The following is a 15,256-nucleotide window of genomic DNA, read 5'->3' on the forward strand; positions in this document are numbered from 1 at the left end:
ATTGCACCTATTGAGATAGAGCCTATTGATGTCACTATTCAGCTTGCCAATAGAGATACTATCTGCCTTGTGGGAATTTGTTAGGGATGTTGAAGTCTTGTGTGGTAAAACAAAGTATCCTGCTGATTTCCTCGTTCTTGCTACCGCTCAAGATATCTTTTGTCCCATCATATTTGGTAGACCCTTCCTCAATACCGGCAATGCTCATATTGACTGTGAGAAGCAAACTATCACTGTTGGCTTTGAAGGTGTGTCACACGAGTTCAATTTCTCCAAGTTTGGTAGACAACCTCATGAAAAGGAGTTGCCTAGTAAGGATGAAACTATTGTCTTAGCTTCAATTGTCGTGCCTCCTATTGATCCCTTAGAGCAATACTTGCTTGAGCATGAAAATGATATGCATATGGATGAAAGAGATGAGATAGATAGAGTTGTCTTAGAACAATATCATATCCTTAAGAATAATTTGCCTGTTGAACTGCTTGGGGATCCACCTCCACCAAAGGGTGATCCTGTGTTCGAGCTTAAACAGTTGCCATATACTCTTAAGTATGCTTATCTGGATGAAAAAGAGATATATCCTGTCATAATTAGTGCTAGCCTCTCAGAGCATGAAGAAAAGAAGTTACTAAAAACTCTGAGGAAGCACCGTGGTGCTATTGGATATAGTCTTGATCATCTAAGGGCATTAGTCCCACTCTATGCTAGCACAAGATTAAAACTGATCCAGATTCCAAGCCAGTTGCTGATCATCAAAGGATGAAATCCTAAGATGAAAGAGGTAGTAAGAAAAGAAATACTAAAGCTCATGTAAGCAGGTATTATCTATCCTGTCTCTCATAGTGATTGGGTGAGTCCGATGCATTGCGTCCCTAAGAAGGGAGGTATTACTGTTGTCCCTAATGATAAGGATGAATTAATCCCACACAGGACTATTACTCGCTATAGGATGGTGATCGATTTTATGAAATTGAATAAAGCCACTAGGAAAGATCATTACCCTTTGCCTTTGATCGACCAAATGCTAGAAAGATTGTCTAAACACACACACTTCTGCTTTCTAGACGATTATTCTGGTTTCTCCCAAATACCAGTTGCACAATCTGATCAGGAGAAAACCACTTTCACCTGCCCTTTCGGTACCTTTGCTTAGAGACGTATGCCTTTTGGCTTATGTAATGCACCTGCTACCTTTCAAAGATGTATGATGGCTATATTCTCTGACTTTTGTGAAAAGATTGTTGAGGTTTTCGTGGATGACTTCTCTGTTTATGGGTCTTCTTTTGATGATTGCCTCAGCAACCTTGATCGAGTCTTGCAGAGATGTAAAGACACCAATATTGTCTTGAATTGGGAGAAGTGCCACTTTATGGTTAATGAAGGCATCATCTTAGGACATGAAATTTATGAAAGAGGTATTGAAGTCGATAAGGATAAGGTTGATGCAATCGAAAAAATGCCATACCCCACAGATATCAAAGGTATAAGAAGTTTCCTTGGTCATGCTGGTTTCTATAGAAGGTTCATTAAAGACTTCTCTAAGATTTCTAGGCCTCTTACCAATCTCTTGCAAAAGGATATTCCTTTTGTTTTTGACGATGATTGTGAGGAAGCCTTCGAAATACTTAAGAGGGCTTTGATAACTGCACCTATTGTTCAACCACCTGATTGGAACTTGCCTTTTGAAATCATGTGTGATGCTAGTGATTATGCTGTTGCTATTGTTCTAGGGCAAAGAGTTGATAAGAAGTTGAATGTTATTCACTATGCTAGTAAAACTCTAGACAGTGCTCAAAGAAACTATGCTACTACGGAGAGGGAATTTTTAGTAGTCGTGTTTGCATGTGAAAAGTTCAGGTCTTACATAGTTGACTCCAAAGTCACTATCCACACTAATCATGTTGCTATTAAGTACCTCATGGAGAAGAAGGATGCTAAACCTAGACTTATCAGATGGGTTCTCTTGCTACAAGAGTTTGATTTGCACGTTGTCGACAGAAAGGGAGCTGATAACCCCGTAGCAGATAACTTGTCTAGGTTGGAGAACGTTCTTGATGACCCACAACCTATTGATGATAGCTTTCCCGATGAGCAATTGAATGTCATCAATTCTTCACGTAGTGCATCGTGGTACGCTGATTATGCAAACTATATCGTTGCCAAATACATACCACCTAGTTTCACATACCAGCAAAAGAAGAAATTCTTCTTTGACTTGAGAAATTACTTTTGGGATGATCCTCACCTTTATAAGGAAGGAGTAGATGGTGTTATTAGACATTGTGTACCTGAACATGAACAGGGACAGATCCTACAGAAGTGTCACTCCGAGGCCTACGGAGGACACCATGCGGGAGATAGAACTGCACACAAGGTATTGCAATCAGGTTTCTATTGGCCCGCTCTCTTCAAGGATGCCTGTAAGTTTGTCTTGTCTTGTGACGAATGTCAAAGAATAGGTAATATTAGTAAACGTCAGGAAATGCCTATGAACTATTCACTTGTCATTGAACCATTTGATGTTTGGGGCTTTGATTATATGGGACCTTTTCCAAAATCCAACGGGTATACTCATATCCTAGCACTAAGTGGGTAGAAGCTATCCCCACTAGTAGTGCTGATCACAACACTTCTATCAGGATGCTTAAAGAAGTTCTTTTCCCTAGATTTGGAGTCCCTAGATATCTAATGACCAACGGTGGTTCACATTTCATTCATGGTGCTTTCCGTAAAACGCTTGCTAAGTACGATGTCAACCATAGAATTGCGTCTCCCTATCACCCTGAGTCCAGTGGTCAAGTAGAGCTAAGCAACAGAGAGATTAAACTAATTCTGCAAAAGACTATCAACAGGTCTAGAAAGAATTGGTCTAAGAAGCTCGATGATGCACTGTGGGCTTATAGAACTGCCTATAAGAATCCCATGGGCATGTCTCCGTACAAAATGGTGTACGGTAAAGCATGTCAGTTACCTCTTGAGCTAGAGCATAAAGCTTATTGGGCAATCAAAGAGCTCAACTTTGATTTCAAACTTGCCGGTGAGAAGAGGTTATTTGATATTAGCTCGCTTGATGAATGGAGAACTCGGGCATATGAGAATGCCAAATTGTTCAAAGAAAAGGTTAAGAGGTGGATAAGAGGATACAAAAGCGCGAGTTCAATGTAGGTGATTATGTCTTGCTATATAACTCTCGTTTAAGATTCTTTGCACGCAAGCTTCTATCTAAATGGGAAGGTCCCTGTGTTGTTGAGGAAGTATATCGTTCCAGTGCTATCAAGATCAACAACACGGAAGGTAATTGTCCGAGAGTTGTAAATGGGCAGAGAATCAAGCATTATATCTCAGGTACTCCCATAAATGTTGAAAGCAATATTATCAATACCATAACTCCGAAAGAATACCTAAGGGATATTTATCAACCTGTTTCAGACTCCAAAAATGAACAGGTATGTGATTCGGTAAGAAAACAGAGTCCAAAACTTTTCCAGTAGGAAATTTTCTCCGTTTTGGAATATGTGAAAAAATACAAAAATTGGAAGTAGTCCGGAAAGTGCACGAGGAGGTGACAAGCCTGCCCGGCGCGAGCCCGCCCCCTGGCCGCGCCGGGAGGGCTTGTGGCACCTCGAGCACCTCCCGGACTCCGTTTTCATGCGGGGCACTCTTTCTGGTCTGAAAAAAAATCATTATATATACTCCCGTTTGGTCTAACCCCTGCATCACGCAAATTTCTTCTATTTTTCGTTTCGAGCCTGTTTTCTGCCGTAGATTTAGGGCAATATGTATTCTCAAGATTCATAGGGGGAGAGCTTTGTGGCAGATTACCTTGCTAATCCCAAGGTCTATGGGGACTTGGATCCTTATGGCTGGACCACTGATGAGGAAGAAGATTATGATCCGAAAGGGAAGGAACAAACAAGTTCCGATGAAGAGGAGGCTCCTCTACCTCAACCTGGACACACGCATGTGGAGTTCAAGAAGTCGAGCCTCCATGACTCAAGGAAGAAGTCTAAGACTTTGTTTATCCCTTCTCGTTTCTTGCAGGAGAGTAAGCAGGAATTATGCCAAAGGGTGTTGAAGCTTGAAGAGGAAAATGATGATCTGAGGGAGCGGAATTTTATGCTCAAGTGGAAATTAAACAAGCTCAAGACCTCTACAACAACTCCTCCACCATCACCACCAAAGGAAGACAACTAAACATGGGTTTGGGCAATCCCCTTGGCTTGTGCCAAGCTTGGGGGAGTTGCCCCGGTATCGTATCACCATCACATCTTTTGCCTTTACCTTTGTTTTGGTTTTCCTTTTTAGGTTTTTTTCTCTAGTAGATTTAAAAGTCTTAGTGTTTTAGTCTTGAGTTTTGCTTCGTGTCACCCCCGATGTATTCGAGCTCGTGAGCCATATAATAAAGAGTGTCTTAGTTGAAGGGCTTTGCCTCTTGCCATGATCAAAAGAGTGAGAATAGAACAAAAGCATGAAAGATCATGTAATGATCTTATGGAAAGTGATGGATTCACATATAAAAAGAATGATGATTGAAACTTGTTGAGGGTAGGCAAACGCAGACCTTGGTCATGGTTGCAACTAATAGGAAGTGATAAAGAAGGAGAGGTTCACATATAAATATATCATCTCTGACAACATCTATGAATGTGAACACTCACTAAACTATTGCATGCCTAGAAGTAGATGTTGGACAAGGAAGACAACATAATGAATTGTGTTTGCTTGGCTCCGAACAATGTTATATGATTAGAGATCCCTTAGCATGTGACGATTGATTCTACCTCACATTAGCCAAACCTCCCGCACCAAGTAGAGATACTACTTGTGCATCCATAAACCATCAACCCAGTTTTGCCATGTGAGTCCACCATACCTACCTACGGATTGAATAAGATCCCTCAAGTAAGTTGTCATCGGTGCAAGCAATAAAAAATGCTCTCTAATATGTATGATCTATTAGTGTGTGGAAAATAAGCTTTGTACGAACCTGTGATGAGGAAGACATAAAAGCGACAGACTGCATAATAAAGTTCTTTATCACAATATGCAATATAAAGTGATGTTCCTCCGCACTAAGAGGACACGCATCCAAACCTCAAAAGCGCATGACAACCTCTGCTTCCCTCTGCGAAGTGCCTATCTTGTACCTTTACTTTTTGCCCTTGAAAGAGTCATGGTGATCTTCACCAATTCCTTGTTTCGCCTTTATCTTGGCTAACGTCATATGCTTGGGAAAGATCTATATTCATATGTCAACTTGGGAGTAAGTATTCATGAATTATTATTGTTGGCATTACCCTTGAGGTAAGCAGTTGGGAGGAAAATTGTCGCCATCGTCATCACCAACACTCCTCTCATCGGAGGGGACTCGTCACCATCAACATCTTCATCAGCACCATCTCATCTCCAAACCCTAGTTCATCACTTGTAACCAATCTCTGTCTCGCGACTCTGATTGGTACTTGTAAGGTTGCTAGTAGTGTTAATTACTCCTTGTAGTTGATGCTAGTTGGATTACTTGGTGGAAGAGTTTATGTTCAGATCCTTGATGTTACTCATTACCTCTCTGGTCATTAATATGAGTATGCTTTGTGAGTAGTTACTTTTGTTCCGGAGGACATGTGATAAGTCATGCTAATAGTAGTCATGTGAATTTGGTATTCGTTCGGTATTTTAATGTGTTGTATGTTGTTTTTCCTCTAGTGGTGTTATGTGAACGTCGACTACATAACACTTCACCATTATTTGGGCCTAGAGGAAGGCATTGGGAAGTAGTAAGTAGACGATAGGTTGCTAGAGTGACAGAAGCTTAAACCCTAGTTTATGAGTTGCTTCGTAAGGGGCTGATTTGGATCCACTAGTTTAATGCTATGGTTAGACTTTGTGTTAACTCTTCTTTCGTAGTTGCGGATGCTTGCGAGAGGGGTTAATCATAAGTGGGATGCTTGTCCAAGTAAGGGCAGTACCCAAGCGCCGGTCCACCCACATATCAAACTATCAAAGTAACGAATGCGAATCATATGAACATGATGAAAACTAGCATGACAGAAATTCCCGTGTGTCCTCGGGAGCGTTTTTCCTCCTATAAGACTTTGTCCAGGCTTGTCCCTCGTTACAAAAGGGATGGGGCCACTTTGCTGCACCGTTGCTACTTTTGTTACTTGTTGCTTTCTACGAATCATCTCACCACACAATCACTTGTTACCGACAATTTCAGTGCCTGCAGATTTTACCTTGCTGAAAACCACTTGTCAGATCCTTCTGCTCCTCGTTGGGTTCGACACTCTTACTTATCGAAAGGACTACGATTGCCATGTAATCAATATGATCTGAGGAGTAGGGATTGCCATGTAACGGATGCACATATGAGCTAAGGTAAGCTCTCCAATGGAACTAGTGGGGATGCATCCAACTTGTTTGCTCATGAAGACCTAAAGCTCATTTGAGGAGGCTCATCATTGGAATATGCAAACCAAGTTCTATAGTGTAAGGGTCCCCACATAGTTATGCATGAATGATAATCTCTATGTAGTACCAATATAGCAATGGAGTACGAGTGTGGATCTTTCAAAAGGAATAGTAGTGTTGCCCCCTTCTCTCTTTTTTTCCTTATTTTTTCTCTATTTTTTTATTTTTTGTGGCCTCTTTGGCTCTTTCTTTTTATATCTCATTTGTCCTCTTTGGGATCTTTTGTTTTGTCCTCTTTGGGATCTTTTCCTCACTTAAGGGCAACACTCTATGTTTTACATGAATAAAAGGAACGATCATCACACTTTATAAGAAGTACTCAACATAAAGACAAGTGAAAAAATATCATGATGTATGCAAATGTATGCCTCTGCCAGTGTAGCAGGATATGCAATGATACTAGCGCGTCATGTAGCAGTAATAAGGGCAAGGCCCAACTATCACGCGGCTCTATGATCAAGGTAAATCATGTATGACATGAAGATCAAGTCATGAGATGGTGGATGTTGCATGGCAATGTATCTCGGAAAGGCTATGGAAATGCTTTAGTAGGTAGGTATGGTGGCTGACGGGGATATAGCCCTAGGGTAGGGTCATAGGTCTGACCAATACGTCCTACCCAAGGGCACCTCATTATTAGTTTAAGGACTACAAGGGAAATTCCTACTAGATCGTGACAACATCTAATCCACTCGGTACGGATCCACTCAGACAAGTACATTCCATCCACTCGGATGACAGTCAACCACTCGGCCGTATGACTCACTCGGTCATGCAAATACCAACAGTCGGCAAGACATCTGTAGTGGGCTGACATTATGGCATCAATGCCCCATCTTGTAACATAAGAGGTGAGGAGGTGGCACACTCTATATAAGCCACCCCCTCCACATAGCTAGGGACATCATCTTCTTCTTCTCCCCCTGCGGGCTCATTCCTTCCCTGGAGCTCTGGCTCTCTCTATACCATGTAACTCATGTCCATGATAGATAAAACAAAGCCTCTCCGGAGCACGAGACGTAGGGTTGTTATCTCCACTTTGAGAGGCCCGAACTCACTAAAACCACCGTGTCACCCATGTGCATATTGATAGATCATGCTCCGTTATCTTACCCCCTTTCTACTGTCGGAATCGATACCACGACAGTTGGCACCCACCATGGGGCATGGCGTCTATCGAGCCATGATGCATATGGTTATTTCTTCAACCACCGGCGTCATCCGCCTCATGGTTGTCATGCGCGGCCACCGGCGTCCTTCGCCTTATGGTCGTCGTGCGTAGCCACCGACGTACGCTGCCTCATCGTTGTAGTGCGCGGTCACCGGCGTCCTCCGCCTTGGTCATCGTGTGCGGCCACCGGCATCGTCCCGATCATGGTTGTCATGCGCGGCCACCGGCGTCCTTCGCCTTATGGTCGTCGTGCGCAGCCAACGACGTACGTTGCCTCATCGTTGTCGTGCGCGGTCACCGGCGTCCTCCGCCTCGGTCATCGTGTGCGGCCACCGGCATCGTCCCGATCATGGTCGTCACGCGCGGCCACCAGCGTCCTCCGCCTCATCGTCATCACACGCGACCGCCGGCATCGTTCGCTTCATTGTTGTTACCTTCGGCTTCATCTGCAAAGCCTTCGCCCAAGGCTCACACACGTGCGGCTGCTAAAGCTCGTCCAGGTCCCTCAGGAGACAGTGCACGACGACTGGCTGTCTGCGCTCGGCCTTGCTCCGCGGGCGTCGAAGCGCCGCTCCTACCGGCGGGCAGCTCCAGCTCGCCGAGCAGTGAAACGCGGCTACCAGTGCTCGCGTTGGCCTCGCCATTGGCTGCGCCGTCCTGCGTTTGGGCTACGGCCAGCCACTCGTCCACCTCGTCGGCACCACCTAGCTGCCGACTGATTCCGGTCAGACCAGTCGTCTCTTCTGCGACAGAGCTTTCAGGACGCATGCATTCAGTAACTTCCATGTTTTAATTTCGAATTACATGCATGGCCAGACCGGCCGTTTCCACTAACGCCTCTTGCATGCAGTTCAAGACGTGTCTACTCCATGTTTTAATTTCGAATTACATGCATGGCCAGACCGGCTGTTTCCACTAACGCCTCTTGCATGCAGTTCAAGATGTGTCTACTCCATGTTTTAATTTCGAATTACATGCACAGACCGGCCGTTTCCACTAACGCCTCTTGCATGCACTTCAAGACGTGTCTACTCCATGTTTTAATTTTGAATTACATGCATGGCCGGACCGGCCGTTTCCACTAACGCCTCTTGCATGCAGTTCAAGACGTGAGGCAATTCCTTCAATGCTCTAGACGTGGGAGCCACTACTTGATTACGTGCATGCATGAGTCAGCGCAAAAGCCAGGAAGGGCCACGCCTCCACGCGGGCAACGGTTTCTTTCCCGCTGGCTGCTGGACATGGCCATTTTTTCCTCTAAACCATGCAAGAAATTATTTCAGATGAATTTTGCATACAGATGACCAACATGCAGTGACTCGGTCGCCCTACATGCTGTCGCTCGGTCGGACGCGTCGTCGTCACTCGGTCGCTCTGCGCACTGTCGCTCAGTCGGACACGCATCGTCCGCACTCGGCCACCCCACGCGTCGTCACTCCGTCGGACGCGTCGTCATCACTCGGCCGCCCTGCATGCCGTCACGCAGTCGGACGCGTCGTGAGCACTCGGTCGCCCCGCGCGCTGCCCCTTAGTCGGATGTCTCATCATCACTCGGCCGCCCTGCATGCTGTCACTTAGTTGGACGCGTCGTCAGCGCTCAGCCGCCCTGCGCGCCGTCCCTCACTCAGCTCCGCGTGCCGCAACTCGATTGACGCTCTTTCGTCACTCAGCAGCTCCGCGTGCCGCCACTCGATTGGACGCTCTTTCGTCACTCGGCAGCTTCGCGTGTCGTCACTCGGCTGGAGGCTCCTTCGTCACCTCGTTGCTCTGCGCGTCGTCACTCGGCCGCCCCACGTGTCGCCACTCAGCTAGACGCGTCTTCATCGCTTGACCGCCCAACACGTCGCCACTCAGCCGGACGTGTCTACTTCGCTCGACCGCCCCGTGCGTCGTCAGGCAGCTAAGTCATTTTTTCACAGACTACATTCTATTAAATAATCATTACCGAGTGTCGAGGAAGTCCCACATGACGTTCACTCGGAGGCCACGCCACTGAGTGTACCTCTGCACTCGGTTGTTTATTTTATGTGGGAACACTTCACTTCCGCTTCGTTTGGGTCATGTACTCAAACGAGTTCAGTCGGATCCTTCACTCTTTTAGACTCTTGCTGGTTCTGAACCAGCAATCACGTGGCACACCCAGCGGGTGTCTATGGGTGCAATTTACATGAACTATTTCAGAAAAGATCATATTACTTTGATAATTTTTTATGCTGGCTTGTGCTATTTTTCATACACAGGTTACTCGACGCATCCGTGTGCCATCCTCGTCGCTGCTCAGGCTCAGTCGCCGCAACGATCATTCATGTGTTTTCACGTGTTCGGAAGCCCTTTCAATGACGTAGTGGACACGGCCGCCCCGCGGGCCGTCAGTGGGTCGGACGCCTCCTCGACATACATCACTTGGCCGCCCCGCGCGTTGCCACTCAGCCAAAATCGTCTACCTCACTCGGATGCCATGCGCATCGCCACTCCGTGTGGCACGTCTTCAACATTCGGCTGCCCCGCGCGCCACCGCTCAGCTTAGCTGCGACTCCGTATCGCCTAAGTTAAAAACAACTCGGAGTGCGGACATGCTCCACACTCGTAGGCTTAGCTGCGACTCCGTATCGCCTAAGTTAAAAACAACTCCGAGTGTGGACATGCTCCACACTCGGGGACTTAGCTGCGACTCCGTATCGCCTAAGTTAAAAACAACTCCGAGTGCGGACATGCTCCACACTGGGGGACTTAGCTGCGACTCTGTATCGCCTAAGTTAAAAACAACTACGAGTGCGGACATGCTCCACACTCGGGGACTTAGCTGCGACTCCGTATCTCCTAAGTTAAAAACAACTCTGAGTGCGGACATGCTCCACACTTGGGGACTTAGCTGCGACTCTGTATCGCCTAAGTTAAAAACAACTCGGAGTGCGGACATGCTCCACACTCGGGGGCTTAGCTGCGACTCCGTATCGCCTAAGTTAAAAACAACTCCGAGTGCGGACATGCTCCACATTCGAGGACTTAGCTGCGACTCCGTATCGCCTAAGTTAAAAACAACTCCGAGTGCGGACATGCTCCACACTCGGGGGCTTAGCTGCGACTCCGTATCGCCTAAGTTAAAAACAACTCCGAGTGCGGACATGCTCCACACTCGGGGACTTAGCTGCGACTCCGTATCACCTAAGTTAAAAACAACTCCGAGTGTGGACATGCTCCACACTTGAGGACTTAGTTGCGACTCCGTATCGCCTCTCCACTCTTAGAGACTTGACTTTGATCTAGAAATCATATAATGCAGATACAACAAACATTCAACATGACGAGCTTTGGATGACTTAAACCCTCTGTCGGACTCATCTAGTCCGACAGAGGCTCGGGGACTACACCCAGTGGGTGCACTTAGCGTGCCCCCACTAGAAGAGAAAAATAAAAAAGAAACATTCTCCTTGGCCACGTCCACCAACAACATCCAAGTTCAACAGATTCAACAGATTCCAACCGACTACCAGCAGTCAGTCAGAGTCTCAAGATCCTGTTGGTCACTCGGATCTACTTCAATTCTTAAGTTCACTCGGACGTACTACTCAGCGGAATCGATCGGGGAGAATGATGAAGACTTCAATCAACGCATAATTTTGCAAGGCTCTGAAGCACGTTCAAGTTCGGTCTGCTGCTACAAGATTTACATCGACACCTTCACCACTCGGATCCTGATCCATTCGGGGGCTAATGACGGGGATATAGCCCTAGGGTAGGGTCATAGGTCTGACCAATACGTCCTACCCAAGGGCACCTCATTATTAGTTTAAGGACTACAAGGGAAATTCCTACTAGATCGTGACAACATCTAATCCACTCGGTACGGATCCACTCAGACAAGTACATTCCATCCACTCAGATGATAGTCAACCACTCGGCCGTATGACTCACTCGGTCATGCAAATACCAACAGTCGGCAAGACATCTGTAGTGGGCTGACATTATGGCATCAATGCCCCATCTTGTAACATAAGAGGTGAGGAGGTGGCACACTCTATATAAGCCACCCCCTCCACATAGCTAGGGACATCATCTTCTTCTTCTCCCCCTGCGGGCTCATTCCTTCCCTGGAGCTCTGGCTCTCTCTATACCATGTAACTCATGTCCATGATAGATAAAACAAAGCCTCTCCGGAGCACGAGACGTAGGGTTGTTATCTCCACTTTGAGAGGCCCGAACTCACTAAAACCACCGTGTCACCCATGTGCATCTTGATAGATCATGCTCCATTATCTTACCCCCTTTCTACTGTCGGAATCGATACCACGACAGTGGCTGTTTTGAGGGAAGATATAATGAGGCGTATGTATGATAGAGTGTATCATGTAATGGGTTTGGATGCACCGGCGGATTTTGCACCAACTCTCAATGTGAGAAAGGGCAATGCATGGTACCGAAGAGGCTAGCAAAATATGGATGGTGGAAGTGCCAACAATTGAATACACACATTAGTCCGAAGAACTCATACACTTATTATCAGTAACTCTCTATCTAGTTATGAAATTCACAAAGAGACAAGTACCCCGAGGAGGAGTGTTTGGGGGTTTAGTTATCCTTGCGCATCCTCCACTCATGGTAACGTGAGGGTACTCTATATATTCCAACCCCTCCAGAGGTTAGCTATCAATTTAGTAGCTAGAGTTCTCAACTAATTTTAGTTTTTGAAAAACACACAGATTCCCAAAATACGACACCTATCACTAATAGGCTCAAGCCCTTGGGACCAATAGTCCAGACATTACTCAAATCAATACCTCAAAACTATTGCAAGTTACTACTATACTTAAATAGCAACCTCAATTACCTACTCATGCAAGACACACAACTCAGTGCAACAAGCCAACTCTCTAAACAAGATAAGCATGATAACTCAAGAGAGTTGCAAAATCAACCTAAATAATAGCTCATAAAAAGATAAGCATGAAAACTAAGAGCTAAGCATGACAGTAGCTACAAAAAGATGAAGAACACACAAAAAACATAAGCATGAAAACCTGTTGTGTTCTAGAGTGGAATGGAGCGTGTGTCTCTCCCAAACAATGTAGGCTAGGTTCCGACTTGTTATGAACAGCAAGAAAAACTAAAAAAACTAAAAAGCAAATATCGGGACGCTCCAGGCATGGCACATATCATATGAAGTGATAAAAATATAGCATGGAGATGGACGAACTGGTGATTGTTGATAGAGAAGGGGATGCACGGGGGCATCCCCAAGCTTAGACGCTTGAGTCTCCTTTGAATATTTCTTGGGGGTGCATGGGGGCATCCCCAAGCTTGAGCGCTTGACACTCATGTATCTACTTTCATCATCTCCCATCGCATACTTGAAAACTCCCTTCATACGGAACTCATCATAAGTTGATTAGAGTGGTTAGTTCCCTTAATAAAATAATTCATTACCTGCTGGAAATAAATATTTTCATGAAAAACTATTTCTTCTTATGAATGCCAAAAAGTTTTTGCAAATAAAAAGAAAGCTTAGGATTTGCAAAACAATGAAAACAGAAAACATGGCAGAATTTGTGAAAAACAAAACAACATGTAGTAAATAATTTATTCGGAGCACTTCTGCAACTAAAATAAAAAAACTCAGAACCGATGCGAGAAAGGCAATTATATAGAGCATGCTGTCAAAGCAATTCAGATCAAAAAGTTGATCTGTTGATTTTTGGTGAATTTTTCCGTCAAGCAGACATAATTTGTTTCTCGACAGCATGTCACAATTTTTTAACTTTCTTGCAAACGGAGGCTATAACTTGGCGCAAAGCTTAAAAATAAAGATACAATGATGTTGATACAGTAGTAACACACATCAAGACCACTAAAACAGAAAGTAAAAAACAAATTGGGTTGCCTCCCAACAAGCGCTTTCTTTTATGCCTTTGAGTTAGGCATAATGCAAGAAGATCAAGTGTTATCAACTCCAAAAGAATAACTTGCCCGAGTAACAGACTCATAAGGTAACGTAATATTCTTTCTAGGGAAGTGTTCCATTCCCTTTTTAAGAGGAAATTGGAATTTAATAATTCCCTCTTTCATGTCAATGATAGCACCAACGGTGCGGAGAAAAGAACGTCCCAAAATAATTGGACATGAAGGATCACATTCAATGTCCATAATAAAATCAACGGGCACATAATTATCATTGACAATAATAAGAACATCATCAATTCACCCTAAAGTTTTCTTTACGGAAGAATCAACAAGACGAACACCAGAAGAACATGGATCATAAGGTTTCCAATCAAGCATATCATACATTCTTTTGGGCATAACAGAGGCACTAGCTCCAACATCACACAAAGCAAAGCAAGATATATTATTCAATTTAATTTTGACCATAGGATCCCAACCATCTTCTAGTTTTCTAGGAATAGAAGTCTCTAGCTTGAGATTCTCCTCCCTAGCTTTTATAAGATCATTGGTAATATGCTCGGTGAAGGCAATATTGAGTGTACTAGTGTGGGGGTGTTTAGCCATTCTTTGCAAAAAGGTGATAACTTCGGAGATACTACAATTGTCAAAATCAAGGTTACTATCATTAATTAAAGTGGTAGTAATGTCATCTAAGCTCATTCTTTTGGTAGTCTCTAAATTCAAAGGACCCTCTTGTCCTATAGTTGTGGTATTAGCATCACCATTAATAGGTCCATTGGGACTAGGAGTGCGATGGGTGCTAAAAGTTTTGAGATCCTCAACAACTTGTATAGTAGAAATGGTAGTGTGTGTAGGAAGGCTCTTAATTCTCTCTTCCTCTTCCTTTTGTCTAGCCCATCTATCTTTACGTTTGGCTAGCATTCTTATGTTCTCATTAATTTGGACTTGGATAGGATTCATGGGTGTGGTGTTCCTCTCCTCAAGGGGGGAAGTTCTAATCTTAAGCATCTCTACGTCTTGAGCTATGTTGTCCACCTTCAAAGAGAGACTATCTAATTTTTCTAGTTTCTCATTGAGGGCTTTTTGAGAGGTGATAAAATCTTTAAGCATGCTCTCTAGTTCAGAAGTGGAGTTTTTGGTGCTAGGATAATTGTTATTCTTCCCACAGTTGTTGGATGGGAACGGTCTAGGATTGCTACCAAAATTACTCCTATAAGCATTGTTATTGAAGTTGTTCCTAGAAATAAATTTAACATCCACTTGCTCTCTTTCTTGAGAAACCAAAGAATTTAAAGGAACATCATGAGGATCAATAGGAGCTTGCTTAGTAAGTAGAGTCATGATCATGTCAACCTTATCATTAAGGGAGGAGATCTTCTCAACAGAGTTTACCTTCCTACCTGTTGGAGCTCTCTCGGTGTGCTATTGAGAATAATTTGTCACCATCTCATCCAATAGCTTTGTGGCAGCACCAAGTGTAATTGACATAAAGGTTCCTCTCGTGGCTGAGTCTAACAGATTCCGCGAGGTAAAGTTCAATCCTGTGGCCGAGTCTAACAGATTATGTGAGTCTAACAAAGCATTAACACATGTTTATTACATGAACTCATCAAACTATGACAATCACGAGAAAGAATCCCAATTATTGTCACCTTGGGCTATGCAGATCATGACACATAACATGTAACTACAATTTGCAAGATAGGATCGAAATCA

The sequence above is a fragment of the Hordeum vulgare genome, chromosome 4H, assembly GCF_904849725.1.
Source record: "Hordeum vulgare subsp. vulgare chromosome 4H, MorexV3_pseudomolecules_assembly, whole genome shotgun sequence".
NCBI classification, from domain to species: domain Eukaryota; kingdom Viridiplantae; phylum Streptophyta; class Magnoliopsida; order Poales; family Poaceae; genus Hordeum; species Hordeum vulgare.